The 25,801-nt window shown below is 45.3% G+C and overlaps 2 long non-coding RNA genes across 2 annotated transcripts; both read left to right on the top strand.

The window, feature by feature from the left end:
• The first annotated feature begins 84 nt into the window (after positions 1 to 84).
• On the top strand, positions 85 to 25,801 carry LOC122647123. The gene is made up of 4 exons (XR_006330806.1): positions 85 to 96; positions 6,390 to 6,396; positions 11,269 to 11,272; positions 25,681 to 25,801. It is a non-coding gene; the product is annotated as an uncharacterized LOC122647123 (long non-coding RNA).
• Positions 13,964 to 19,340, top strand: LOC122647115. Its single transcript, XR_006330799.1, has 3 exons — positions 13,964 to 13,975; positions 17,248 to 17,253; positions 18,624 to 19,340. It is a non-coding gene; the product is annotated as an uncharacterized LOC122647115 (long non-coding RNA).

The following is a 25,801-nucleotide window of genomic DNA, read 5'->3' as shown; positions in this document are numbered from 1 at the left end:
TCTCAAGAGGGAGTCTGGTCTCTTCAGTAAGGTAGAGCTACCGAGTCAAGTCAGTATGATATGGATTTGAAAGAAAATAATGCCAAACAAATAGGGGTGATCTAAACTTGTGAGAATTCTATTAGGGAAAAAGACTGGCTACTTTGAAATATAGAAAGTCGTAATGCTAGTCAAGGTTTGGATAGGTTTGTTCGGGAAGGTCGAGGCCCAAAAAAGTGTGTGTTTGTCGAACTCTGTAAAAGTTGGTTGGTTAGGGAAAGGGACATGACAGGCTAGCTAGGCCTACTAAGAGATAGAGGCTACGATAAGAGGAGGTGTGGGATCGGTGTTTTCTTCTTTCTTTGTTGGTTTTGGATCGGTTTGTAAAAGGTAGGAAAGGATTGTTCCTTTAGTAAGGGAGGAGTCTATTAGTAAGGTAGGACCCATTGTGGGAATGGGCATGTATTCTGTCCCTTGCTTGGGACAGTCATTATCTCTGTGTCCTTCATAATAACTACCAAAAATGACTTTCTTTCCGGTTTAACCTCTTGTTTTTATGTACTGAAATGGGTCAACAAATGAGTTGTTAACTTCCTTAAGGTTGAAAAGAATTGATCTTTTGAGTACTGTATAGTACTAGAGCTACATTCTGTGAGCATCTATTATGGTTCTTATCCTCGGTTAGTCTAGCGGTAAGAGCAGTTATCCTAGTAGTCCATTACTTTAAAGGTCAGAGGTCTATCAGCTAACCGTATCTAAAGGTGAGGAAAGAGAGCTAAGGCACTCTCGGGGAGAGGGCCGAGCGGAGGGAAAGGTAAGGTTTTTTTAAACCCCTGCTTAAGAGAGAATGGAGGGTTGGCTTTCATCCTCGGAGTATCCTACGTATACCATAGGACAGTCAGTGTCTGAGGTAGCTCGCTCTCAAGAGGGAGTCTGGTCTCTTCAGTAAGGTAGAGCTACCGAGTCAAGTCAGTATGATATGGATTTGAAAGAAAATAATGCCAAACAAATAGGGGTGATCTAAACTTGTGAGAATTCTATTAGGGAAAAAGACTGGCTACTTTGAAATATAGAAAGTCGTAATGCTAGTCAAGGTTTGGATAGGTTTGTTCGGGAAGGTCGAGGCCCAAAAAAGTGTGTGTTTGTCGAACTCTGTAAAAGTTGGTTGGTTAGGGAAAGGGACATGACAGGCTAGCTAGGCCTACTAAGAGATAGAGGCTACGATAAGAGGAGGTGTGGGATCGGTGTTTTCTTCTTTCTTTGTTGGTTTTGGATCGGTTTGTAAAAGGTAGGAAAGGATTGTTCCTTTAGTAAGGGAGGAGTCTATTAGTAAGGTAGGACCCATTGTGGGAATGGGCATGTATTCTGTCCCTTGCTTGGGACAGTCATTATCTCTGTGTCCTTCATAATAACTACCAAAAATGACTTTCTTTCCGGTTTAACCTCTTGTTTTTATGTACTGAAATGGGTCAACAAATGAGTTGTTAACTTCCTTAAGGTTGAAAAGAATTGATCTTTTGAGTACTGTATAGTACTAGAGCTACATTCTGTGAGCATCTATCGGGGTCCGGGGCTTCCCTTGCCTGATCTCTTTCTCCTCCTGGAAATAGCTATGAACAAAGAGTTTTAGAGCCCTATCCCCTTTAACCACCCTTGCACAAACGGCTAGTAGGCCTCCAATTGTATTCTTACATGGGCTGACCAAGCCTCGATTGGAATAGTGGCTTTCAAACTTCCTCCCCTTACTCCATCAATAAACCCTTGCTAATAGGGCTGTAACCCAACCTATCCCCTTTTCACAAGATCCCCGAAGAATGGATGCCTTCTTTCTCCAACGCTATAGCAAGAAACCTGTCCCTCCATCCCAAGCTCCACTGATCCCCCAAGCAAATGGAGCAGTCTCGACTTCGGATCGGGGCTATTCATGACTCAAGCGAATTCTGTTACGAAGAATGAACCCGGGTAGAGCTCTCCCTCAACCTATGCTTTGATTGAGAACTATGAAATGAGGTAGCTGCCTCAAATAGATTATTCACTCGATAGCCCCCGAGGCAGACACGGGCCGCTTTAGCAATCGATTGATACAGGGAGCATTGGCTAAGTGTTGTTTATCCCGCCCGTATGTAACAAGAGTGGTATCATTAGCTTTTCTAATACGTATGTAATAGATGCACTCTTTTGTCTACTCCGATTCATTGGTTGCTCCAGCCGTTTCAATGGGAATCAGGAACCGATAGAAAGGCTAAGCTGTTTCCCGTGGAACTCGAGTAGATAGGTATCCATAGCTATCTCGCCTCTTTACTCTAATAAGAAGAGGGAGAGAAGGGTTGTTGTTACCGAATTGACCAGTGATAGCTTAGGAGCTTGCTCAACAACCAGCTTTCTCGGTTGTTAATCAGTATATAAGACCCTTTCCCGGGGGTTGGATCTTTCATCCCTACTATTTTGGCTCTTCACCCTTTTTAGTCGCCCCGTTCACCAAAGCTCGTGGGGACGAGAAATGAGCTTCTCAGTTACCAGGTTCAAGTGGCTAGTTTTAGATTGCCGCGTATCGATCGAATCATCTATCCACACGCTTTCTTATTTCTTAAGCTCGAGAGGCTTTCCTTTGGTATTAGAAGCGATCTCTCGAGTAGGGTTGGGTAAGAACAGCTATTGATTGGGAACGGCAAATCTCAACTTCTCAATGGTAGGGTTGTCGAGCCTCATTAGGATCAGCACATAATAGGGGCGGAGGTGATTCCTAAGTAGAGGGTTGTTGATGCGTATCCAATGGGAGGAGACAAGCGAAACATGAACTACGGATGTGTCTGATCTACGAGCACCCTATGGTCGAAACCGTTTCATAATAGTAGGTCAGTTACTGCCTCCCTTTAGTCTATTAAGTCGGGGTATGCCCATCTGGGAAACACGATTAGTTAGTGCCTTCGTGGATCATCTCGTTGATAGCTTTCAATCCCCTTGGTGGCCTTTATCCAATCAGTTGTCAACAGATGCCAGCTCACTGTCTCATTATGGATTGATGGGCGTAGATAAGCCTTTGCTTGGTTCCCCCGATTCCAATTATTAATCGATGGGCGAACCTCACCTCTTAATCAGCCTTTGCATGGATGGGCATTTATATTATTTATGAATGATGAGGGAGCCCTACCATTAATTAAGGGGAGCAGCCTTTGGTACGCTAATCGATTCCTGCTCCATTGGTTCCTGCTCCTACCAATCATAGATTCCCTCTTCCCGCTCGGGTTGGGCCGGCTCTTAATCAGCCTTTCTTGGATCCCTTCCAATCTATTATTAATGGATGGGCGAACTCTTCCCCCATTCCCGTAGATAGAATCCTTCCCCAACTCTTAATCAGCTTTTGCAATAGCTTCTCATTAATGGAGGGGCTAACCTGCTTTTGATAGATGGGCTAGAGATAGGAGGTAGCTTTGCTACCAAGCCTTCTTTATTCAATTAGGTGGGTGATCCGCCTTTGGTATGGCTTCTAACTAATAGGTGGGTGGATCAGCCTGTAGGGATGCTCCCGCCTTTTATCGTTATCAATGAATTAATAAGGGGCAGTGGGCATTTCAATCTATCATATATTCCCTTTACTCCGAAGTAGGAGGTCAGGCTTCCCCTATCTATAGGTAGTAGATCAGATTTCTAATCAATTGATGGGCGCCTTCTATTGACGGGCGAGTATTAGCTCGGGTTGGCCCTGCTCTTATTATGGATTGATGGGCTAATCTCATTAGACGCTGGCTCGAAGCTTCGAAAGGAGTAGGCCGGTTTCTAACGGATATTAATTCGCCACTCCCCCGACTCTAACAGTAGCTAGTAGGCGGTTCCCCGAGGTTGGCAATTTCTTACTCATAGGTAGGGGGTCAGCCTTTGCTATTATTTTTCGACTAGACCCGGGCGAACCTCGATTCCTATTATTTAGAGGAGACCAGATTGTTCTATTCCGAGGAGTAGGCTATCTATCACTTACCCCTACTATTATTGCATCATTCGGAGAACGAAAGGAGGAGATAAGCCTTTGCTAGCTGGTCCCAAGGATAAAGCTATCAATGGATCGAGGGCCCTTTATTAATGAGCAGGTTCTATTACATATGTAATAACTACTTATATCGATGGCTCTGTTTCCCCAAGCTTCACCAATCCCCGATAATAGTAGCCCAAGATTCCAGTAGGGGTGCTTGCTTCCCATCCCTCTGGTATGAATAGCTAGAATGGGAAACTCTCCCGTAAAGGTTGGGCTGGATTGGATACCCCCCCATTCCCGATGCTAGAGAATCCTTGTTACTCCTCTATTCGATACGACGGAATGAGAAATACCTATCCCCTTCTTTCCTTTCTATTCAGATCTGATCGATTCTCTTCTTACCAGTCTCTCGTATTGTATGCCATCAATAAAGAAATGAAGGCTCTGATCTTAACTGGGATGGTTTTGTTAAGAGGCCAACCCCTTATTGCAATAGTGGGGCCCAACCTAAGGGCTGGAATGTGAGGATGAGGGGAAGCTCGAGCTCTATCCGATCTGATCTTAGAAGCCCCGACCTCTCTCTTCTCTTCTCTATCTCTATTGATTGAAGGCGATTAAAGAGAATTAGCGTGAACCCGAGTCTCTTAATAGTGTAATAAATACCCCGTATGGGATGGGTACTAGAAGAAAGTAGTATTAGTGAACTGTAACTGTGAATCAGATACTGGTCTTTCTCCCCTATCTCTCTCTCCGTAGTAGGCTCTACTATTCGGTTATTGGCACCATTATCTGCACCTGTACCCCTTACTGCATCGTCCGATTTAGCAGCTCATTCTCCGACTTTTATCACTTATCTATGGAACGTTTTCCCCCCTTGCTTCGCCTTCCCCCTAGGGGGGCTTTCCAGCTCTTATAAGAACATGGGCCTTCGGGTTTCTTTCTTCTTCTTGCCCTGAGTTAGCTCATAGCTTCGTAGCTCCCCTGCTCTTCGAAGAACAGCTCCTGCGGTTTCGATTCTTATGAGTGAGTTCTTTTAATTCATTTGAGGTATGGTTAGGGGTTTAATGAATTACTTGTCCTTACTCCTAGCTGCTAACTCCTAGCACAGCAGCGGATACAGCGGATAGATATCGGTTGCAGTCGTATCGGTTGCAGCACCACATATACTCGCTCTCTCCTAGAAGTCAGGGAAGACTATATCTTACCCCTCTCCGACCAGAAAGACTTTCTCTTGGTTGGAAGGCATGGGGGAAACCCCCAAACCCCGCGCCTAGCCCGCTCCGCTCCGACTGCTTACTTGACTTCCTGACTCGCTCCGCTCAGACAGCCTGCCTACTCCCTTGCTTGGTTCCTTAGACGCAGAAGGGCTTCGGTAATAGAAGGGGACTGCTTTAAGGCTCTAACTCTAACTCATTCTAGCTCCTAGCTCCACAGCTCTTTGTTCTAAGGCTTTTGGGACTAGCTCCCTTGTTAGTAGCTTGTTCTACTACTGCTTTAGCTACGACACTGACACTTGTTTGAAGCTTGGTTGAAGTACCTTAATTCCTTAAATCACCGTAGGAAAAGGAAGAGAAAGATGCTATAAGGGATTAGAGACTATAAGAGACTTTCCACTGCCTAGCTACGTGCCTGACTTCGTCTAGCTGCCTTGTTATCACCGGTTTCAGTAGCTTCATTCCTTACTTGACCTTCGGTCATAGAAGGGGCTTCTTCTATAGCTCTAACTCCTTCACTCATAGCTCCTAGCTCCGAGCTACGTAGCTTCATTCCTTTCTTAGCCTTCGGAAATTGAAGGGTTATCCGCTACAAAGGATTACGGAAGGAGTTCTTTTAGTACTGCTCTAAGACGTGCTAGACTTCGTCCTGGTTTGAAGCTTGTTATCAGTAGAGTAGCCCGCTTCGCTCATTTATTTCATAACCTTAGGTTAGCCTTCGGCTATTTAAAGGTTCTATGCTAGATAAGGATTAAGGAAGAGACTTTCTACTGCTTTTAAGGCGGCATTGACTTCGTCTAGCCGCCTTGTTATTAGCTGGTTTTCACTAGCCCTATTAATTTCGCTTCGCTCATTTATTTCATAACCTTAAATCACCGTGGGCAAACTAAGGGTGATACGCTATAGAAGCAGAAAAGGAAAGGAGTCTTTATTACAAGCCATTAAGGTGTACGCAGCTCCCTTGTTATGGGCCTTCTTGAAGTAGCTTGATTCCTAGAAAGCCTTCGGTCATGGAAGGGATATTTGCTAGAAGGGAAGGCTTAAGGAGTTCTTTTAGAATGCTTTACTTGCAGGACTTCGTCTAGCTTCCTTGTTATTCTTTGAAGTAGCATGATTCCTTAAATGACCCCGTAGGCGAAGAAAGGCTTAGATGCTAGAAAGGATAAAAGAGATATTCTTTGTTAGGCTTAGGCATGGGGGCCAGCCCCCAAACCCCCGGCCGTTAGCTCAACTGTCTGTTTCCTTGCTTTGCCTTCGGTGATGGAAGGGGCTCAACAGCGGATACTATAACAGCGGAGAATTTGCAGCTGATAATTATCGGTTGCTAAAAAAAACCTATAGTTCCTCATAACCCCCTCCCCCCTACTTTCCAGCTCCTAGCTTCACTCTTAGATCCTAGCTTCCCGCCTTTTCTGGTCTATTCGCTGCTGTATGTTTCGATGCGCTGCTATTAATTACTCCTACATGAAAGTGGTATCCATTCTCCGTATGGTTCTCTTTGGCGACGACGATGGATGTACAATTAAAGCAGTTTTTTCTTTTTTCTATAACGACCTGCTGATTTATACCCCTGTCCTGCCTTCTCTCAACATGACTTAGTGTGATCAACAAAAATTTCCTAATATGCTGCTTCAGTGCCGAATCGTTTGATACAGGTTTTCTTTCGTCCCAACTAATCCGTGCTAATTCCTTTGCCTTCATCTCCTTAATCCTCGCATCTCTGTCTGAGAAGTTCCTTACCAAACCGGGTAAGGTTCGGACAATTTTTTTAGAATTGTTTGTCATGCTGTTTTTCTGTGTTATGTCGAGCAGCCCTATTATTCTCGTTAGTTAATATTTTTTTCGTTTGCCTGAGGGTCACCTTGGAGCGAGGGGCATTCTTTTTACCTCCTGAAGAACTCGCTCTGTTGTCTATCATTATTAGAGCGGTTTCCCTTACCAGTAGACTTTAGAGCGGAAACCCTGAAAGGGGCACCCCCCATTGTCCTCTCTGTCCAACACCAATAACGGGAGCTTTATTACGTCATGACCATCTCATATTCCGCGACTTCTATCAACTATGGCCTTACCCTACAATGAAAAGACTATTACTGGCATTGGACTACAGTAACCTTACCTCTTGTGAAAGACCACCATAGCGAATCTAGTGAGACAGCTCTAGCAACCCCTAAGTATCCGCTCTTGTAAGGCGCAAGGACGGGTATAATCCTTTGATAGGCATAACAGAACCTTACATGATGAACTGAATCGAATGACTCTTTGAGAGAAGACCTTCCCTTTCCTTACATTGTAAGTGAGGGAGATTTCGATGTCTTGGTTACCGGTCTGCCAATCCCCTGGTTGGTTCGCTAGGGATATGCGACCGCAAGGCTTGCCCTTGGTTCCTTTGCGCCCGAAGGGACGACCCCCGAACCCGCGTCGGTATTTCCAGTCGTAATTGCTTTTTCTGAATTGTGACATTGTGCGAGTGTTCCGTGACTGTTTCCGGGATTCTTCTTTTGTACTCTACCCAAAAAGGGCTCTATCCTTCAGAAGTCAGTCTTGATTTCATTTGCGCGTAATGTCGTTTGTGATGAATTAAATTAGATGCGTTCATCTCTAGTTGGTTTATTGAACAAACTTAACCAATGTCTCCTTAGCTATAACCCGTAGCCCAAAAAGCATAGGGGGGTTAGGCGTAGCATACGAGGTAGTGACCGAACGACCAATGAATCATCGTCCTCGTCCATCTACAGCGGTTACCCCCTTATACCCCCGAAGGTAACAGTAAGGAAAAAGGCAAAATGCGAAATTGCGTAAGAAAAGCAGATATTTTCCTGCGGCTAATAAAAGGAGCAAGGGCCGGAATGGCTGGGAGATTCCCTTGAGATTTCCTAACAAATCGAAACAAAAGGAAACCGTCTTGATCATAAAGATCCTAAAGAGGCGGGTTCCTCGGGGGGGCCTACACCCCCCTCGCTCAAGGAGGCCCCGGTTGAACGAACGAAAGGATAAGGATTGGATTTAACGACGATTCATAGCTAAACCCCGACATCACAAACACAAAAACAAATCATGACAAACAATAACTGGAAGGGGAAGGCATTGGGGCTCTTTGGTATTGGAACGAGTTCAGATGTTAACGCTAAGTGGGAGAAGACGAAGGCATTAGAGCGGAACAGATTCATGGAAAGGCAGAAACAGACATCAGCGGACTATCCAGGCAGTAAGCAGCATATAAGAAAATATCTACTGGTTACTTTGAGTCATGTCGAAAAAAGGAATAATGAGCGAGCGATGGATCAACAGGTTGTGATAGACAGAATGAGAGACTGCTTAAATTGTACATCTATAGTTGTGGCCAGGGAAAACCACGCGGAAGGGGGATACCACTTCCATGTGGGGATTTTGAACAGCAGTGCGTCAAAGCATACTGCGGCTAAAGTCCTAAGGAAGGCGTTCCCTGAATTCGAGGGAAGCCAACTTGACCTGAAATTTCACAAAGGGTGGGGAACGATTTGTGAATACATCACAAAAGAGGAGGAAGAACTCGTTGTTTGGGGTGAATTGGAGCGGGAGGCAATATTGCAAACGGCCCGCGCTAGGAGGAGACACCAAAGAGCTGAAACCCGGGAATCAAGCCATAGGATTCCGTTAGGGGAAGTGCTATTTGATCCGACATTCTTAGAAGGGTCAACGAGACGCTTTATCCACGAGGAGACCCTCAAAGAGTGCAACAAAGGCTCTGACCCGTCCACTAAAATTAAGATAAATGGGGGTGATGGTAATCATTCAAAAATAAGCCTCATAATGATCCTCATTATTTTCTTCCTTTTGATTTATGCCTGCCAACCTCTCGCTTTAGCAATGGATTCGCGGGAAGGGGGGTATTCGCGCCCCTTCACTGCTTCCGAGGTCGAGAGATTCTTGATGTCTCCTACCCCGGCCGGGGAAGAAATTCCATCGGCGCCAACCCAGGGGCAGCCCGCGGCGGCAGCGGAAGGATCCACGCCTTCGTCTGCATCTACTTCGGGTTCCACTTCTTTGGAAGGTCACCCTTCCAGTGAGACAGATTCAGAAAAAGAACTCTTCTTTACTCCTGAATCCTCCGATTCCGACAAGGAATCTTTGAAAATAGAATTGGCAGAAAAGAATAGGGTTCTTAATGGTCCTGAAAAAGAAGAGTGGATAAATAAAATTGTTCAGGCTTTCTATGGAAGCCTAGATCGATTTGATCCAGAAAAAACTAACTATGCATACATTCCCGAAAGGGGGATCATTGACCTTCTTGGCTTAGATCATCCCGGTCTCACGAAGGGAGAAATTGATACAAAATATGATTTGGTAAAGCCCTGGGTGAATAATAAAAAAAACCCCGGCTTTCCCCTACTTTTAGCCAAATTCAAAGATTTCAAGCGAAACCGCGACTAAAAAGTGTTGGAGGACGCATGGAAGGAGAACGGCAGATGCATTCTTAAAAGAAAGCGCTTTGCCTTTCCTATGATGCATGGAAAGAGTTTACATTTGACACTTTTTAAAAAAGTTATATTTTTGAAATAACGCAAAGCCTTTCCATTATGATATGGGGTAGCCTTAAAAATAAAAAAAGGCGAGGCCCGCTCCGTTTCAGGGGCGGGGAAAGGGAAGTGGGAAAGGGGTCCCTTTCGCTTGAGAGTACACTACGTCCGGTTCACCAGGTTCTACCACAGCTTTGCCCAATGATAGGCTTGCCTATTCTTTGATGCTCTTCAGTCATCTAGTAGATCGAGAAAGCTCCGCCCTTTTTAGCCAAGAGTAGACCTTTATGGTCTCGCGAAGCCGGGAAAAGACGGCGAAAATCACGGTAAAACAAGAATTTGAACTAAAAACAGGATTTCCTGCTCTTGAAATTGATCGACGGCGAAAATCACGGTAAAACAAGAATTTGAAGAGAAAATTCCTACTTCATATTCCCTTCGTCTCCTGATAACACTTTCACCTTAATCCATTCATTTCATTTTAGGTTAGGGTGTCGCATGGATTCCGGCCCTCTATTTACATAGCGAAGTTCTATATACAAAACAAAAAATATGAAACACTCCTACACTATGATCTACGACCAACCTGGTGAATAGAGATTTTTCATTCCAAGCTTGCCAGCCATGAGTTGGAATCGATCCTTTCCCGCTCCTTTAGTAAATATGTCTGCTAGTTGATCTTGACTTCGTAGATAGGGTGTTTCAATCAGTCCACTTGTGACCTTTTCTCTTACAAAGTGACAAGCCACTTCACATATGCTTTATTTACTTACTATAGAGGCGGGGTTCCCCCTCAACAACTTAACCCTACCTACCAACAGACTTTAGTACTACTTACTCGTAAGCCGGTCCTTCTTGGGCCACTTCTTCGAACGATTATGAAAGAGTTGGCTCATAGCCTGTAAATCGGAAGCCCTAGACCGTACCAACTCGCTTCAGACTCACTTTCCAGCTCACAATTGAGAAAGTGTTCAACTTCAAAGGTCGGAGAAAGACTCTCTACAAGCGGATAGGAGTACTTTTCAAGTTCACCAATGTCCCAGAGGAAGGAAGATATGAGTTAGGGCGGGGCATGACATACCTTCACGTAAGAGGAAGATGCGGGTGTACAGGTCTAAGTCCTAGATGAGAAAGGCGATGTTCGCTAACCACCTAACCATCAGCAGATCCGCTTTCCAGGGCAGGTGAGGCTGTTCTGATTGATCCTAATCATGCGAAGCCCACGGAGCGGTATTAACTAAAGCATTTCTGAAACCGTGCTTTCGATGGCAAGGCCAGAACAACCAAACCAAGGGACAGGATTTCTTTTCCAAGTGAGGCTGCTGCTCGACCTTTCGAACGAACTGATCATGATGTATGGGAGTATTGACATGAGAAGCTCGTTCGCCCCTACTTAGTCTTACCTAGGAAGTGGAAAATACATTCCCTTGTTGTTTAGTTTACTACCAGATTATTGGATGCCTATTCTGATACGGAGGGACCGGTACCCGCTCCTTCTGTTTAGGATTCCTGACCTTACTTAACGCTCCCTTTCACAAATCATTCCTTTTATGGTTGAGGATTTGGTAAACCTAGAGATCTTGTTCCAGGAGAGGGTGAATCTATTGAGTATCGTTTAGCGAAGCTTGGACTTCATTGTCACATTTTTGGTTATTGGAAATAGTGTTTATAGTCGAGACAGCAGATATGACTCAAGAACAGGTACCCTGCTACTTATGAATATTCAACTAAATCTGCACATCCAACATGACGCTTTCCAGTAGATTCTGTATGATATGAGAACGTCTGTGAGTAGCCAACATCTGTATCAGTAGCTGAGGCAATCGAACGAAAGAAGGGCTTATGAATTAGCTGAGGAAACCGCCCAGCAATTCCTCTACATCAAGAGCGGGCTCTGCCGTAAGGAAGTCTTTTGATGTCAACACTTAGATAGAGATCTTGCTGTAAACACAAGAAGTACACGAGAAGTTTTTAGTTGGGGTACCAAAAAGAGTTAACTTAGGTTGACGGTGGAACCCCTCTTCTTAGGGAAAGAATGGGGTGCAGATAAAAGAGTTGTAGGGTTTGCCATAGCATTATTCGTCTTCGAAGCTGTCTTATTCTAGCCATGGCATTAATCGAGGGCTTTCCGTCCGCACAGTAAAGCGTGTGCATTTAGAAAGGTTTACTTCTGTAGGCCCTGTTAGGCTATGTATGTCCAAGCACACAAGCAACGAAGTCGGGTTGGTAAGGTTTCCTCCGAAGAACCGAAAGCAAAGCGCTATGCCAGGATCGGGTAAAAAGCAAAAGTATAGCGCGCAGAGCAGAGCATAAAGTCTTGGCTCTTGATTAGAGCGAGCGGGCAGGAAGATATTATCTCATATGTATAGACGGGACGGGATTTGAATCTGCTTCTCCTACGCATGAAGAGTAGGGCTTATCGATTCGACGAGTCTAATGTTCTATTTCGTCCGTGTTCAACAAACTAGCTTGACGATTGACTTGGTGGTTCGGCAAGACAGACTCGTTCAGCTCGATGCGGAAGGTGGGCTTGCTTAGAGAGCAATAGCACGGAAAGAAGCAAGAGAGCACAACTAAAGGTGTTTGTCTCGGAGAAAGAATAAAAACAGGGGACTTTTTCGGGCTGACCCTCTCCTCTATCTATGGATTCAGGATTAGTCGAACCTACAGATCCCTTTTACCCCGAATCTGAAGATGAATTGCTGGTAGGTGCGGAGGGACGGTTACTGATTTCAAATAGTAAGAGCAAGAATAGGGAGAAGCTTTATGCTTTAGCACGGTGCGTCATAGGACTCGCTTAAATTATCAATAGCGCTCTGCAGCGCGCTATAAAACAGCGAACGAAGGAAGAGCGCGTGGAGAGAGCAGAAGAGAGGTAAGCAACAGTGCGAGCAGTTGCGCGAAGGACGGACTTTGTTACGCGCGGGGAAGCGCCCACTTCTCTGGTTACGTAGATCTGGTCCCTAACAAAAGTCAACGACTTGTGTCTTCTGTTGTGTGTGGCTTAGTTTTCGAGGGGTGGTCCTAGTTGATCCAGTTGTAGCACTGACTAGGCTGAACTCGTCACGGGGTTATAGTGGTTATTTCTATCTAAATAATAAGGGTGTGAATGCGACGCACAGCAACGTGTAGATCGGTGCGATATCCCCTCCCTGCCGTCTTCCTGGAATGTGCTGGACCACCTTAGAGGCGAGCAGAGTCTTTGATCCTAGAACCGGCTCTCTTGTTGAGGTTCCTCTACCGAGTGATGAAACAAAGTTTTCAATTTGCACTTAATTAAAAGACCACTCTCTCTGAACCTGAGCAGCTGTCACGCTCATACGTAGCAGGGGATGGATGGTGAATCAGGGGTGGTAGGCGGACGAAAGCAATGCAGACTAGCCGGCAAAGTTTTGGGTTTAGGTTTTTTATTTGCTTATAAGAATCCATACCAGGAGTTTTGGAGAAAGGCCAACTTGGCTTTCCATTCTAGTTGTCGAGCGGCAGTGTCGTAAAGTCTCCCTTACTTAAGGTGTCTTTCTGTTCCCCCTCAACCCTCTAGTAGTACTATTAGTGTGTCTTCCTCTCTTTTTAAGTATGAGTTGAGAAAGGAATAGCTCCAGAAGGCGCATTCCTGCCTGCCCGCTTTCAAAGCTTTCTTTTAGAGTGCCTACTTGATTAGAGCCTTTCTTTGCGCCTTTCCTAGTTCTAAGCTTGCAGCTCAACTCAAGAGCAAGGTAACGCGCGCTGTTTCGTTCATTAGCTAGGGCTTTGCGCGCTCATGTCCCTCTCTTCTCTCGAGCTAATGCCTATAACGCTAGCTGTGCTGTTTGCTTCTCCCCTCTCACTTCTTACTTACTTCCCAATCTCCATTCCTCGTTCAAAAGCTTCTTATTATACATCGTTTGCTCAATTCCATTTCCCTTCCTCGTTATAAAGAGAAAGTCATTTGGCATACCTGCATGGATTAGATGTCCGGATACCCTCCCTCCCTTCAATAATGTCGAAGGATCACAAGAGTCGCCTTTCTCCCAACAGAATTCTCAAACAGGGAAAGAGTATATATGAAAGTACTCAAAGCCTTGGGTGATGGCTTTAATGAAGGCGGTTCGAAATTGATTCTAAAAGAACCTATTTCACCAAGTAGTGCTAATTTCTCCCTTTTTCGAATGGCTCCAGTGGCTACATTTATGTTATTTTATGTTAAAAGGGTTGGATACTTTTTTGAGGGTTTTCTTTTTCTTAGTAAGGCGACTACTCTTGAAAAGGAAAGAAAGCTGTAGCCGTAGAAGTGACACTTACGGGAGATGGTGGGAGGGGACATCAATTGGAATAAAGTTCCTTAAGAACGAACCTCGGCTAATTCTTTCTGAAAGTTCAAGATTGGAAGGAGAAGGGCTGCCTTTAAGTGATAGGGGGGCCCTCATCTCTGGTGCGGGATGGGATGGTTAAGTGCCGATCGGGAGGAGATCCTAGGATGCATTGAGAGGGGGAATCGGAAACATAAGGAGCTTTATTCGAGTGGTCGGGCACTGTGATCTAAGAGCTAGGTCTCGGTATCGCAATTGAGGGTCCGAAGGAGAAGATCTAACCACGGAGATATGATGTCCTACCCCGGCACTAAGACTGGTAATCTTTCCCCCCGATGCTTGGGTGTACCGTTGCTGTTCCCATTCTCATGCTCCTCCGGTCGTTGGTCCAATGGTTCAATAGTCCAATCCCTCTTGAATGCCCCACACCCTAACCCCGATAACGATAGCTGCCCGCTAAATCGTAATCTTTCTTTAGATACCATATTCATACCCATACCTCGCCTATTCACCAATCCTCCCCATTCCCTTACTATTCTCAATTGATCCCCTACTATTATGAATCGGCAGCTCCTTGGATAATAGGAAATGATAGGGTGGGCACGACTAGATTATTGAAATCCCCGGACTCTTAACAGCACGTGCCAATACGTAGATGATAGAAATGAATCGAATCGAATGATGGAATATGGGAAAGAAGGAAGGGAACGAAGCCCAACCGTGGCATTGGCCATTTCCTAGGCTTAATCCCTTACTGTATCAGTTCACGTAGGCTCCCGGTATTAGTTGTATTGGTATCAGCTCGATTCCTGCTTCTATCTCTCCCATTATTAGCAAACCATAATTAGTATTCTGTTTCTTTACCGGCATTGGTACAAAAAAATGAGTATACTCTTCCATCTATTCCTACGAGGGTCACTGCTGCTACTAATCCGGTGCAATCCACTACTAATCCGGAACCCACCTACCCTTTACTCTAAACCACCAACAGGGGCCCGAACGGAGAGAAGATGCACAACTATCGATGGGGGGGCTATGCACGATGATCGCCAATCAACACAAATTAGTAGATTCAAGCTACCACAATCGAGAGAGGGAAAGCCCCTCTACCATTAGAGTAGGATAGTAATTGGTTGAGAAGAGGGCGGGGATTGAATACTAGTAAGAGGAGGGATTTAATGAAGCATATATCCCATAAGGGGGAAAGGATAGCTTTATCAATCAAGGGGGGGTTCATTCAGAACTTGCTCACGCGCTACATCTTTTACCACCGGCCAGGCCCACCTGGACCTTTTCCCTTCGAATGACTCAATACTAAGCTATTGAATCAAGGGCAATATTTCTCTCGATAGAATGGATTGCAATCAACGAAACCTTATACCCGGGAGGATGCTACACCAGGTTGGGGTTCTAGATCCCCCTAGTAAAGCCATTTATTTGCCCACTATTCGTGTCAAAAGGGCAACCCAGATAATGTTAGGTATCTGAATCTACGGATCGAATCCTACTCTAAGATTGGGTAGTTGGCGCCCTACTATTAATAAAATGAATAGGGCCCTACAAACTGCATCTATCGAATACTGGTGGGGGCTAGAGTAGAACAGGATTTGTTTATACTGGTTAGGGAGGAAGAGCCGGCTAGCAAAGGGGAGGGAATGCTTTGGTTTGATGGAATAAGAGATCCAGGCGCCCACTATTGAAAGAAAAAGAGGGGGCTTCTCCATATTCCTTTATTGGGTCTTATCATACCCATAATCCCCTCCCTAATGGTTCTATAAGCCCATATCATTTAATCAGGGCTTATCATCCAAAAGGTGTGAATGGCAGCAAGTTCAGGCTCTATGTCGAGGTAAAAAGGTATCAACATCAGCAAACCGAACAAGAGGAACAGAAATACGATTGGAACGACGTACCCGGTTAGTATGAGTAGGCCCGACAAAACCCCTGTATGGCTTCTTCTATTTCTCGATAAAAAGAAATATGACCGACAGTGGTTCGAATGTATATACAAAGGATTTCTTTTTTTATACTTCAACCTATTAGATAGTGCCCAACAATTTCATGATAGGTACCCTCTAGTTTAAAGTTACCATGGCGTCGACCTTCAGCTATGCCGTCAGGAGAGTGTTTCGATCCCTTCCCTCTCTGAAAGTGATTTAAGGAATGTAGCTCAGTGACAGAATCTACATGCTATCTGGTTTTCATTCCGATATCTTATCTAGGCTTAATGCCCTTGCCTCACCGCCCGATTGCTATTCCACCGACACCGATCTTAAGCCTCCTATTAGTAGTACTTTACCGATTCCATTGCTTTCGAAAGCTATTCTATGACAAAAGCTGGAAGCCGAGAAAGGTATCTAATCTAATATAGGCTCATTCGAAGAGGCCAACAAGGAATCCCTCTATCAGGTTTGAATTCCTTATCCAATCCAGATAGAAAGAGGCTTGTTTATGCCTTTTTAGTACCCGGTTTCATCAAAAAGCCAATTCCTCCCCCTATACTATATATAGTAGAGCTATTTCCAATTCTTATTCGAGGTGGCTTCTTGCCTTCCTTCTTTGTTCGCCCGGTTTACTTTCTCGCTCTCAATCGATTTCTCCTGTTGCACTAGTGGAATCGAAAACAACCAGTCCACTTTGATTTGAAACCTCTATGACTAAAGGCATTCTGTTAAATATAAATAGGGCTAAAATCGGATAAGGTTAAGCCTATCGACCCCTTTTCAGTCCTCCCTCACCCTATGGTCAACTAGAATAGGTAACTCCTTCAGCGACTAGAAAGGTTTGAATGAGGATAGATTGTTTGAATGGAATAGGCCAACATGAATTCGAAGACTTTCAATGACAGATTAGTACTTTGAGTAGCCTTTCATCGCTTGCCTTAGAACTCAATTCTACTAAAGCTCATGCATTTATTTGAATCTTGGGGCTTAGTTCCTCTCCCTATATTATATATAGTCGACTAAGTTTTAACTCCCTAAATGCAGGTAGTTGATGCCCTAAAATAAAAGAAGGGATTTTGACCGGCTTTCATTGAGCAATCCCTTTTTCATGGGGAAGAAATCGTATTGATTCAAGAAAGGGGCGAAAGGCTTGCTTTCATTCCTACTTCAAAAGAATAACTAGTTGTCTCAGGCTCTAGTTACAATCCTGGATTCTAATGAGATAGGTTAGTTTCAGCCTATTGAAAGAGTGAAAGGCTTCCTGCTTTTGAGAATGAAAGAGAAGGGGTCTAGCTTACCAACTGTAATAGTAATATAAGGCTTAGGACTTAGAGCTCAGAAGCTAGAAGCTAAGAGTTCGGAGTCGGAGGTAGATTAATTAATCAATGGTCGAGAAGGCTTTCATTCCGGACTTGCCTACTAGGAGAGAGCGATCTGATAGCATGAATTGATGCCCTAGGCTTTCATTGAACAATCCAATTACTATTATCGTTCTAGGGCTAAAGAGTTCAAACGTTAAATAAGACCGGTAAAAGGCGCACTTTTAATCGAATCGACGAGAAGGCTTGTAAGCCAATCGATCCAATACTAATATAGCTGGTTGGAATTCATCTTAGTTCCTAACCTCTATCTAGGCCAACATTCAATTCATGATAAGACCCTCTCCCCCCTCGCTTCAAACGATCTCCTGTCATGTATTGTCTCTCTCTTTCCGCCCTATTTCACTGATGGAATGGAATCTGTCCTATCTCCACTAGCTGCAACAGGACTGAATTCATTGATCCAGTTTCATGCCTAGTTTCATGCCATACATATTAGTCCAACAGGAGAAAGTCAACCGATTGAGAGAGGCTAGCTTTCAGTGGTTACATACTTTAATCCCTAACCTATTTAAGATCGCGGGAGGATCGAACTCCCCCTTCCCTTCAGTCCTCTCCGTGCTTATCTCCTCAGACTCAAAAAGAATAGGATCTGAAGGCCTTCCGATGAATAGATGCGACCTATCATATATGTTTTTCTATGTCATCAACAGCGGAGAGTTCATCCGGACTTCTACCTTGATTCCCATTCTCCAGGCTACATGGATAGCCAGATGCAAGCAAAGCCTAGCCCCAAGGTTGATACTAGAGATGCAGCAAAAGTAGCACGGGAGCTAGCAGAACCGTACCGTAGACGCGCCCTCACTGAAGAGGGAGTGACTTCCGCCTTTCTTTCACCTGGACGATGAGAAGAAAAGTGTCAGGCACAAGAAGAATAGGGAAAGTATCCAGGCATGAAAGCCAACCATTCTTCCCCATCAGGAGAGCTATAAAGATTCTCAGTAAAGAAGCCCGCCCTTTCACTTGATCATGAATAGGAAGCGGCACGATTGGCAGCTATCTGCCCTATAGCTGTAACAAGAGATGTCCTAACTTTGTCGCCAGCAAAAGTAACTGCTTTAACCCTTCGCTGGATCAAAGCCTGATCTGTAAAAGACTTCGTTCTTCTTGACTAAACATCGTTATAAACACAGAACTCTGCTCATAGAAGCAAATTCAAGTTTATTACAGTTTCAACTAGGTGCTGATACGAGGTCATCTACAGCTATTTTGGTCGATTCTGATCTGCCATGTACGACCTATGCCTTGGAGTTGGATGTGAGCATAAACTGCCAGCAGGCTAAAGAGGCGGAACTTGCTTGTGAAAGACAATCAAGGAGCGGAGCTTTGAACTATGAGTAGCGAGGAAGCCAGAAAGGAATCGATCGCCCTAGCGCGCTAAGCAAAGTTGTTAAGTATGCATTTTCCAAGGTTCGAGTTAGATAGAAAGGATTTTAACACAAAAGGTCTGTATCAAAGTAGGGAAGGAGTGCAATTTACTCCACACCTAACCATACAACGTAAGGATAGGGCAATCCGTAGATAGCGGGTGGGATGCCGGGGTAAACTCAGTACATGAATCGACGAATCTTCACTTCCAAAATGAGCTAGAAAAGATAGCGCCCAACCGTCTTTATTCAACAAAGACTTTATTATAATATAATTTGTTATCGGATCGAAAAAGTGAATCGGTAGTGTAAAAATTACAATAGGAAAATATTCTGACCAATGAGGGCAGAGGCAATGGAAGGGGTAACCGACGGCCCATAGAATGTTAGAAAGAGTGATCCCATCAAATGTTTGGACAAGACTAAGCAGGACGAAGTGAAGGGGGTCGGTACGGACTCAACTTTGTCATCGGAACCGGCACACCAGGCATGTCGGCATGGGGCGCATAAGGGAAGAGTAAAGAGAGGCGAACAGAGCGAGCGACGGGGTAGAGCGATTAGGCAAGAGCCAGAAGAAGCAATCAAAGCCAGCCTACGGGGGATTCACTGAACAGCTAAACGAAGGGAAGAAAAGAAAGAAGAATAATCCCAATCCGGTGATCAGTGATAAACGACGATTAGGGGGGGGGATGGGGAAGGAAAGGAAAGAGTAAATGAAGTAGGGGCCAGCCTAAAGGGCTATTCCTAGGGGCTATTCCTGATCAGAAAACAGGTTATCTCAGGGAGCCGCCGGTCAGCGCTTGAAAGCCGTAGTGCGCTAGCGCGCACTTCCGTTTTCTCGCTTGTTGGCTTCGCCGTATCTTGCTGCTCTCAACCCTTCCTTTTCATCCTAAACGCTTACAGCGCCTCAAGAAAAGATGAAGAAGAAGAGAGTTCGATTGAGAATTCATCTGGCTCGATCCAAGTTCATTCGAACTGATCCCATAGAAACTCGGTCTTTTACTGCAAAGCGGCGTCTGAATCTAGGCGCACCTATGGAAGAAGAAAACGCCCTCGTAGAGATGTGCAAGTAAACTCGCAAGAATCCCAGGCAAGCCCCACAGGGACACCCTCTTCAGCTGACTTCGAAGCATTGAAAAAGCAAATGGCAGAACTCCAGCAGATGATGCAGCGCATGCTTTCCATGCCTCATGCAACTGCAACAATTCAAGTCCAAGGCGTTCAACCGGCCCCATGGCTTCATCCACCAGTGGTACCATGCCACCCAGCACGTTGCCCCACAATGGCCCAAGTCCTGCAGCTGTGGGATCAACTACATCTCCCCTACTCCTACTGAAGGAGCAAGATCAACAAGCTAGGGCAACAGAGCCCGATTCCCTGCTTCAAAACGAGCTGAAAAACTACAGTGTGTACGTTAGCACAATCACCCTACAACAACTCTAAAGTCCGCTTTTAGCTCAATTTAGAGGCCTTGTAGCTCATTTCCTTTGATGTTGAACTATGACTAAAGTGAGTTAAACGACTGAAGGAAGGAAGGAACGAAGTGACTGACTGAACTAAATACATTGATTGGATCTTACTTAACCTAAGTAGATACGATTGTTTTGTTGTCATGTCCGAGGTTTACAGACCCCTCCCCATAGACTATCCGCTCGATCTAAAACAGTGAGTGTTAGGAGCGAGGGCCGGCTGCCTTCTCTGCTCACCACCCTCTTCCATATAGCTCAGCTTGAAACTTTACATATTTTGAATTCCGGATTGAACCGGATTTCAAGTTGCATCAAGTCCAGTGAGCTACACGGACTGGAAGAGGTATGGAGCCGCGTCGTTAGTATAGCCATGGCAGGCCAGAGGTACTTATTCCGGTATCGATAGGTCGCTGGAAAACTCGACAGGAACGGGTTGCTTACTCGTTAGGCCGCTGGAAAAACCTGACTTGGCAGATCACTTCCCAGGCTGGCATCGATGTGCCAGTGGCTCTTGTGTGCCTCATTTCTGCTCGGATGAAGTACCTAAGAGGGCAAGTTCCGTTTCACAGCGAATCACTTCCAGGCTGGCATGCCTTCAATCTCTCTTGCCAGTGGCCCTTGTGTGCCTCACTTATGCATGGGTGACATTTCCTATCGGTCGGACGCCTTTTTCTCTCTGGCCGCGGGGTTTCGTTCTCGTGGTTGGCTCGCCAATTGAAATTGCCTTGGGTCACCCTGGTCATTAGCCTATCTTGTCTCCGATGGTCCCATCTTTCCTATCAGGTAGCAATCCCACCTGCCATTAAGCCTGACCTGACCGGCTCGTATACCTTTTTCTTTTTAGTCGTTATTGAGTCTTATAGGATACTTCTTATAAAAACTATAGCCTTCTAAGGCTAAGAGAAAGAAAAGATGGCGCACGGCGCGTCAGGATAAGGCTTTTGAATCAATAGTTGTGTCCGCTTCGCTCTCAAACTGTCCTTCAGGTGCAGGTGTAGTACCAACAAAGTCAAGTTCAAGCTCCGGGTCGGATTTGACAGCGGACTTGATGCTGAGGCACAAGAACCTTCTTTATGGAGGAGAGGAAGATCGACTGACTATAAGATTTTTATTAATAAACTTATCGATTCGGAGAATGCCTTTGCGAGTGCTTGGAACTTGCATCATCGCCTGGAATTCTCCGAATCGACAACCTTTCCAAGGAGGAAAAAAAACCTTTGCTTGCGCGTGGAGAGAAGAGTCCGATATCCACTGGTCGAGGAAGAAAGCTGGGATTCTTGCCTTCCTACCCGGAATGGACTGTTTTGACTACTTTGACCCCCGCCACGGGACAAGTCGGTTTCCTTGGTCATTCAAGCTCTTCTTTTCGTCTTCCTTTTCAGTATGGGAGGAAGATTGGGGCGACATCGTGAGAAAAAAAAATCAGTTTTTTTTTGAAGCGTTGATCGACCAAAGTTCGCCTTTCCACTGACTGACTCGTCGGACTGCCCTTTCTGACCCTACCGTTCGTCTCGTTCACTCATTGGGAAAGGAAAGGGAAGACGCAAGTCTTGCTCGAAAGCATCATCGGATGCAGTCTAAGAATCCTTTGTTTTTGGGCTTCGATCATCTATGGGCTACCGACTGCCTTCACTTACTGCTGAGGGGAGTTTGTGCCTAACTTTCCTCCTGCTCTTCCCGCTCGGCTAAAAGAACCTTCTTCAAAAAGGTATGAGGGCTCTATCGAGCGCCTGCCTACTGGTCCGCTTGGACATCTTGTTCCAACCACTATGTAACAAAACCCCTCATTTCGGTCTTCAAATTGTGACGAAAGCTGTTGACGGCTCAACAAGGAAGAGAGAACGAGAGCTAGCTCGTCTGAAGAGAGGTAAGCAGCGGCCAGCTTGTTGTAGTCCTATAGTTCAACCAACGCTGTGGAAGGTTCTTTCTAAGCAGCGTAAGAAAAAGCAGTAGTCAAGGTTACGAAGTAAGGTAAGCTGGCCAAGTCAAACTAAGCAGAAGTTGAAGGCGGAATGCTTTTGAACTCTAAACCAGATTTGTCAAAGTAGCCGACGAGTTGATGGGTTTGAGAGGCTCCTCCGGAGCTGCGAAGGAAGGACAATTAGAGCTCAGTCCCGGTTCGCTTGATGACGGCGAACTACTCTATTCGGAAGCGGGGGACTGAGGTCGACTCCGATCGAGAGGAAAGCCTGTGTGACCATTGACTGTGAAAAAGGCAAAGAGTCTTTCGCGCGGAAAGGAAGATTTTGAAAGGAAGGGGACCTCGTGTGAGGAGAAAGCCCATGGAAAGATAGGAGAGGAGGAGAAGCATTGAAGCGTCGCCCCAAGCCCTATTTTCCAGCAATGACCGGTCAAGGTCAATCAAAGCGGGGATTGACAGATGATTCTCAGCATAGAAGAGATCAACACAAGTCTGATCACCATCTATAGAAGGATTGAACGGCGGATTGATCATCGACTCAAGCACGTATTGCCAGCTTCAAATTACAACATGTCCCCTGAAAGGTCAAAAAAGAGCGCCTCCCTCCACACTAAACCGAGAAACCGGACCCTTGGAGCTGAACCAACAAAGCATTCCATTGAATGAAGCCCACTTCCCTCCGTCAGAGCTACTTTCGGGGGAGAACTCTTGCTCCCTGGCTCCCTGAAACCAAGAGACGAGACAGAAGATGCATAAGAAGCAGAGTAAACTATAGATGCAGAGTGAGCCTCTATCCTATGTGACGGAGTAGAGAAGAGAGCACCTTCAACCGACAACTTCGTTGCCTGCTCTTCCTGCTCGGCCAAGATGTGTTAAACGGAACCTTCTTCATAAATGTCTGTAAAGGTGGATAATGTTACTACAGGTCTGCTGCTTTGACTCTTTCTTTTTCCACCTACTGTGACGAAAGAAAGCAAAGAAACTCAGCTTCTTGCAGGTCCCAATAAGCGGGTAACTGAGGTCTACTCGTCAAGTAAAGCCTCACTTTTTTCAGCGAAGGCCAGAGCCGATTCAATCAATGCGACTTCGTCCCACCAGTCGAAAAGGAAGGAATATTCTTTGGCGGGCAAGGAAGGAAGAGGCAGGATATGTCGTCAGTGTAGAAAGAGAATCTTCTAATTCAAAAAATGCCCTTTTTTTAGCCCACTCTCTTTTTACGTAGCCAACTAGTTGGTGTACTCTCCCTCGACGCTGACCCGATAGAAGCCAAGACATAGTCTCGATCTTTTTCTTTCCTAGCATTATTGTCAACCATTTGATCCTAGTCGTCTTGCGTGGAAGGAGCCAGATGACGGAGACTTTACTCGACGTCTTGACCCATCCATAGTCTGCTAATCTAATCCCAACGTCTTTGATCCTGACAAGCTTGGATAGGACTATATCTCTGTCTTTTGTTTGTGTAACAACACTGAATGTACAGTTCCTTTGTTCTTCTGGCTATGGTTCTTTCTCTTCTTACTTGTTTTTTTTAATTTGGTCCGGCCTTTTTCAACCTCTTCTTCAGGTGTAGTATCTGAATACGAGCCTTGTTCAACTGTGCCCACAGACCCGTAAGCCCTCGAGGCAAGGCGAAAAGGAAGAGATGCTCTGGCTTTCTTTGGTCTTGAACTCGCTCCCCGCTCGAGAATGAATGTTGGAAATTCTTCGATGACATGTTCCTTTGAGTGCACTATTCCTTAGCTGTGCCTGTTTGGTACCGAGCTCTTTGAGGGCCTTTCTTTATCCGAAAACGCTAAAAGGTAGTGAGTGGAGTTAGGCACAAAGCGATCCTCAGCAGCCGAAAGAAGCCTTGTTCGGTCTCCTGTTGAAGTGGTGACTCACCTGCAACATAAGTTTTGCAAACCTAGGTGAATTCCACTTTCCACTGGACGAAGGCAAAAAGAAAGAGATAGAATACGACGGTTTTTCAGGCGTATAGAGAATGACACGATCATCTAGCCTTGGTCCTCTCATCATCCGATTCCCGAAAGGCGGAACTGAAGAACGCACTGTTTGGGACTGGGCACGACCCCTCTTCTTTCTTTAGACTATCGTTTTTTTGTTTTCCGGATGTGGATTGAGCATTTTGTTGAATCTTGTTTTCGCGCTTGTGAACATTATAATTAAAACCCGGACAACTGGATGCGAATCTTGCTCTACCACCCCTTTCTTTAAAAAGAAAGAACTCTAGTGAATGGCTAAGAGGAAGTGCCTCTGGTATTTCAGTTTCGACATGGCCTTGATCTTCTGGTGAAGTGGCAGTAAGGTGAGCCTTATCCAATCCCTTTTCCAACCAAAGATACTGAGTCTGACCGAGGAAATGAATATTGTCTTGGCTGTCTAGCTATGACTAAAAAACCTACTTGTGACAACTCGACACTGGAAGCTTTGATGAGACTCTTTTTGCCAGCACACGACCATAAGCTGTCTTTGCTTATTTCCGTTCTTGGCTACCCTCGAATGGCTTGGTACGCGCTTCCCGGCCCCTCACTCAGTCTTGGATGCCGATCAGTGGCCTATTTACCGAATCATGATTCTTTTTAGTCCTATTGTTGCAAACGAATAAGACGGTGCTGATTCCGATGTATTATCTTTCTATGACATTGAGTCTACCTTTTCTTTTTTCTTGTACATGACCTCTTGTACAGTCTTTTTTCAGGCATTCAAACTATCATGAAGATTGAAATCCTGGCGATTATACCAAACCGTTCTTCCAGCGAAGTGGTGTAATTAGAGCCTTCTTCCTCTGTTCCAATCTTCTATCTCGAGAAGCGAGCGAGCGTGTCTAGGTAGGGGAATCCGGATAGCGCGTTATAGTCTTGACCCGAATGCGTTCTCTAATTTCTTACCTTTCGTCCCGGGCTCTGTCCCGTACGGTATACATACTTTCGTTTATCGAATCCCTGTTAAGGTTTTCTATGTCCCCAGACATTGATTGCTACACGGAATGTAGGATCAACTCCTACAGTCGAGAGAGGAACGAACTGAACCAAGACTCGAAGACAGAAAACGAGAGTGAAGGTCCTTTTTCTCGTTGACTGGCCCTTGTTGCACTTACTTCATCCTTCTGTTCACTCTTGCTGAAGTATTTTTACCGCCCGCTTCTTCCCTTTCGGGTCTGATTGAACTGAACTACGCGGGACCAACTGCTCGGTTGGGATTCGTTCCGGTTGGTGTTCAGTCATAAGCCTTTCTCTTTGGGTTTTAACCTGTCAGGCCTCGTTCACTCCTTTCTGACTCATTTCGGTTCCACAACTTTCACACCACGCCCTTGTTCCTCCCGCTATGGCTTGTCTAGCCGCCCCCCTCCGAAGGGACTATCCTTTTAGACTCGTGCGTTTTGCAGAGCGAATAAGATGTGATTCTCAGTCGAAATGTCTTTGTCTGAATCTAGTTTTCAGTCGATATAGCCTTGTCTAAAATTGCATTGATGAGTTGGAGTAATGCTTGTTGCGTCTCAGTCTTCTTCACGCTTCAAGCGGCCCTATGTCATGGCTTCCACAAGGTCCATGGGGCTGGTTAAGGCACAGCTTTTATGATTCTATTTCCGACTGGTCTTGACAGAGCCTGAATGCAAGAGTCCGTTATGTGACCGCAAAGCTTAAGCGCTTTAGCTTTCGCACTTGACTTTTCAAACCAAGCTAAGCTAATAAGCAAGCAAGGCAAAGCAAACAAAGCAAGAGAGCTGATCGTAGACCACTCTCTCCCGGTGGTCGAGCTGATCGTAGAGCACCC

Source organism: Telopea speciosissima, unplaced genomic scaffold (genome assembly GCF_018873765.1).
Source record: "Telopea speciosissima isolate NSW1024214 ecotype Mountain lineage unplaced genomic scaffold, Tspe_v1 Tspe_v1.0012, whole genome shotgun sequence".
NCBI classification, from domain to species: domain Eukaryota; kingdom Viridiplantae; phylum Streptophyta; class Magnoliopsida; order Proteales; family Proteaceae; genus Telopea; species Telopea speciosissima.
Note: the sequence above shows the minus strand (reverse complement) of the source record. Positions and strands in the feature narration are given on the sequence as shown.